The 5,000-nt window shown below is 43.3% G+C and overlaps 1 long non-coding RNA gene across 1 annotated transcript in view; it reads right to left on the minus strand.

The window, feature by feature from the left end:
* The window catches only part of LOC135089479 (uncharacterized), a 103,740-nt gene that overhangs the window by 64,925 nt on the left and 33,815 nt on the right, over window positions 1–5,000 (minus strand). The window lies entirely within an intron of this gene.

A 5,000-nucleotide genomic window follows, 5' to 3' on the forward strand; every position in this document is an offset into this window, starting at 1 on the left:
TCAAAAGTAAATGACCTTTTCTCAGTAACATTCGCGGCTTTGTCTACATGTTTAAATCTACGAAGTTCAGTCAGTGTTAGCAAAATATTAACTTTATATTTCTGTATGAAGGTGAGAGTATATAGTTATGGCTTCACTACAGATACTTAGAGGAGGAGGAGGAGGAGGAGGAGGAGGAGGAGGAGGAGGAGGAGGAGGAGGAGGAGGAGGAGGAGGAGGAGGAGGAGGAGGAGGAGGAGGAGGAGGAGGTAGAATGACTGAGGGAGGGGAAAAAATGGAACGGGAAGGAGTTATGAAAGGGGAGGAAATTAAAGCGAGAGAGAGAGAGAGAGAGAGAGAGAGAGAGAGAGAGAGAGAGAGAGAGAGAGAGAGAGAGAGAGAGAGAGAGAGAGAGAGAGAGAGAGAGAGAGAGAGAGAGAGAGAGAGAGAGTGCCAAACTACACACTTTATAGCTACAGCGTTGGCAGTTACCGTATGTCAGTGTGTAGGTACGTACGTTTGCCTGTATATCAGTATGTACTCGTATGTATATGGACGTACAAATGTATGAACTTCACGCAGTCCACATCACACACTGGAACACCTTTGTGAAATCTGCGCTGAGACACCCAGGGAAGAGAGAAGAATGTACGGGTGGCACTGTGTTCAATTAGTAGCACTGTAGATGTGGAAAGGTGGAAGGCATACAAATTCAATGCACTCCACATCCATGCAACGCTCAAAATTACCGCAGCCAACAGCAGCAGCAGCAAGCAATACCCTAACGATCTGATGGGTGATTAAGAAACTGGACTGGCCTTTTCTCGGATTTACCTCTTGTTTTCTTTTTGGGAATGAGATTATTGGGGAACTATTTTTTTACTTTTATTTTTTTTTCAGTCCTCTCTCTCTCTCTCTCTCTCTCTCTCTCTCTCTCTCTCTCTCTCTCTCTCTCTCTCTCTCTCTCTCTCTCTCTCTCTCTCTCTCTCTCTCTCTCTCTCTGGGCTGGTCCCCCCAATACTTAAGTGACACCTTATATCTTAGTACCTTTGTGATATATACAATACTCCTTAAGACACTTTGTATAATTTCTTCTATGTTGAGTATAATCTCTGGTATAAGGTAGGTTTATTTGTTGTATATGTATTTCTTCCTTTCCTGTGTAGCTTTTGAAAATAATGATGTAACTTTAATCCCGTTTTAAATTTAAATTAATAAGAAAAAGAAAAGCAAAGAAAATGACGTCTTAACAACCTGGGGGGTAATTAGGTAGTTTAGTAGTTATTAGCTTTCTTCCTTCGCTCAGCACCTAATGGATATGTTAATTAAGCCCACGCACTGCTTAATTCCGATAGTTGACGCATATTTAGGGAAACTTGAAGGACTTTATAGCGAGTTTTCAAGGGATCTCTGTGTCAGATTATCAAGTAAGCCCTTTCGTCCCCTCCACTCACAGTCTGCAAGGAACAATCATCCGTACGAGTTTCTGAAAAGCGCTACATTTTCTCCTACACGAGTCTTCTGGGAATGGTTCGTCTCTTCTCCTTGTCTCTCAGTCGATGGAAATTCTTGTAGTTCCTTTTCAAACTGAGATTAAAAGGGCGAGGAAGAAAGGAGTGGAGGAATGAATGGCAGAGAGGGACAGTGAAGAGTGTGTATAGTATAGGTGTGTGTGTGTGTGTGTGTGTGTGTGTGTGTGTGTGTGTGTGTGTGTGTGTGTGTGTGTGTGTGTGTGTGTGTGTGTGTGTGTGTGTCTCCAGTGACTAAGGACCTTTTCACGCAGCGCGGCAACGAGCGTCTCCCCCAAGTAGTTACTCGAGGGAAATCAGGTGAGTGAGAATTATGGACCGCTTCAATGAGTGTTCTGCCTGGGATGAGTTTTGTTCCATTACATCTGTCACTATTCTGTTTATAATACCCCTATCCCTACTACTACTACTACTACTACTACTATTCCTCCTCCTCCTCCTCCTTCTCCTCCTCCTCCTCCTCCTCCTCCTCCTCCTCCTCCTCCTCCTCCTCCTCCTCCTCCTGCTGCTACTACTACTACAACTACAAGCCAAGTTTACCATGACCACCATAATTATATTTTTTTTTAACGTTTTCCTTTATTTATTTTTTTTCTTCTGGAAGTCTCAGTCAGTCTTCCCTACAAATATGATGAACTATTGTCATTACTACCACACTGTCCCACCACAACTACCACCACATGTTCTGTTTCCACAGCACCACAACCACAAGGAACATGACACAAACAACAACCACAACCTTCACAACATTCATTACCATCCTCTTCCCAGCCTCACCCACCACCCACCACTAACCACAACACCTCCACACCACTAACCACAGCAAACAAGCACAACCTTCACCACCACAACATTCATTTCACGCCTATCATCCTTTTACCCAGCCTTACCCACAACACCACCCCTGTTACCACACAACTAACCTAATAACTACCACCTCCACATCTCACCACCTCCACAATCTTCCTTCACCGCTATCATATCCCTCAACCACCACCAGAACCACCACAACCACAACCACTACCACACTCCTTCCTTTGGGCGATGATACTGAGTCACCAGGGATCTTAATGGGAGGAATAGGGGAAACAGAATGGGAAGCGAATGGGAGGCGGATGCGGGGGCGGGGGAGGCCAGGAAGACAGCCGGAGAAACCTCAGGAACTCTAATATGGCTCAGATTCTAAGGTATTTCTGCTGCCTCTATCCGCATGGCTCCATCTCCCTCCGTTATGCTTCCCACGGCTTGGTGCTCGTGGCGTGGGATGCAAGAGCTCCATGCCACCCCAGGGGACCCCAAGGCGAGGCTCTGATCCCCCGCGTGTTCATGCCGTGATGCAAATCGTGAGGGAGGCAGACGGGCGGAAGGAAGTACGTACACGGGAAGGAAGGAAGCAGGCAAGGGAGCGAGTATGTAGGAGTGTTTGTGTTATTTCAAGTCTCGCTGCATCGTCTTAAACAGTTATTTTAAGACGGGGGAGGATGGAAGTAATAGTGAAGGGATGTTTTGTTTTAGGACTGAAAGAATGGATGGATGGATGGATGGATGATGAAAGGGAGGAAAGAAGAATGAAAAGTTCCTGAATACAGCAAGGAAGGGAGAAGGGAAGGAAGGAAAAGTGAAAAAATATAGTTTTGGGGATGAATAAATGGACTGATGGATGAATGAATGAATAAAGAAATGGAAGAAAGAAGGATGAAAAGTTTCTCAGCACAGTCAGGAATCAATGAATAAATGAATGAATGAATGAATGAATGAACGAAGAAGCCTGTTTGACAATTAACGAATTAATAAAAAGAGTGCCAGAAAATAATCTCTCTCCACATGTGTGCCGTCTCTTCACCACAGACACTCCTTTCTCTTTGCCTAACTCCCGGTCTCCCACACCTCAGTCCTCACACTCTCAAAAGCGGCAAAACAGAACGTACCTGCAATAAGTTTACTAAGTTTTCCATCAGTAATTCACAACACTTCTACGCATGAACGACGAGCAGGTGCATTTCACCCTCCATTCACAGACGCCTTGGTACAATAACATATTCTTCGCTACAATAACATTCACTACATCCACACGCCTTAACGAGGCCCGCAAACACAATACTCTGCAGCATCGCGCATTACTCACGGCAGCACAAAACAATCATATCTTTCACTTCATCCAGGCACACAAGGACTTTCTCTCTTGATCCATTGTGTGATTAACTGTAAAGAGAACATGGAGAGCAAACAAAGAGCTGCAGACACATTGGTCGCCAGGAGGTTGTTTGTGAAAAGCTACACTGTTGTCAGGTGAGAGATGCAGGATAGTGAAGGATAACCAGAATCATGACCGTAATCTTAAGAGTTACAATGAGGCGGTCTTCTAATACATTACCCTCTATTTTAGTTTGGAAAGTATAAACTGAGTATTTTAGAAAAAGGAAAGTGCAAAAAACGGTATCGTTACAAAATGAAAGCTTATGTCAACTTGGAAAATTAAAGCTTAACATACTAACCTTAAAAAATCTTATCAACTTCAAAATTAAAATAATAGGAAATTATCAATTTAATAACAATAAAAACTTAGCACAATAACTTAAAAAGTATGAACTCAAAAAAAGCGAAAAGCTTATCAATTTATAAACCTATCTCTCTCTCTCTCTCTCTCTCTCTCTCTCTCTCTCTCTCTCTCTCTCTCTCTCTCTCTCTCTCTCTCTCTCTCTCTCTCTCTCTCTCTCTCTCTCTCTCTCTCTCTCTCTCTCTCTCTCTCTCTCTCTCTCTCTCCCAATTATTTTTTACATACATTTTTGCCCTGAGTTAAGGAGCCAGCGTGCACTATTTTATCTCCTTGTCATCGTCTAATCTTTCTTAACAAAAAGACAAGCAGACATTTGCTTCGTTAATTTGCAAGACTGTGTGTTTCCCCTTTTTATTCACGTTCTTTTTCGTTTTCTATTAATTTCTTCTTTCCTTATTCCTTCTTCTATCCGTTTCCGCGCTTCATTCATATATTCTCTTTCGCTCTCGCTTACTATTCATTTCTTTTTTTCTTTATCTCCTCTTTTGTGTTGTTTCGTCTTTGTTTCTCCTCTCGGCCAGAGTTGCAGCGACAATCCCGGCACAGCAAAACACGGAGACAGGAAGGGAAAAAGAAGAAAACACACATACAAATAAACACTTCACGAGAGAGAGAGAGAGAGAGAGAGAGAGAGAGAGAGAGAGAGAGAGAGAGAGAGAGAGAGAGAGAGGCAAAAGAGTTCACAATTAAACCAAGGAGCTCGCTGCTTTCTCTTTCTCTTTTATCCTACTCTCTCTCTCTCTCTCTCTCTCTCTCTCTCTCTCTCTCTCTCTCTCTCTCTCTCTCTCTCTCTCTCTCTCTGTCTCTGCGCTTCTCCCGACTTACTTCATAGGAAAAAGAATCGCTCAGACTAAGGAGGTTTGTTTCAGTATTTTATCCCTCGTGTATTTTGGGAAAGGCAGGGAAATATTCAACGAAGACTGGACGGGAGGAAT

Source organism: Scylla paramamosain, chromosome 33 (assembly GCF_035594125.1).
Source record: "Scylla paramamosain isolate STU-SP2022 chromosome 33, ASM3559412v1, whole genome shotgun sequence".
Taxonomy (NCBI): Eukaryota; Metazoa; Arthropoda; class Malacostraca; order Decapoda; family Portunidae; genus Scylla; species Scylla paramamosain.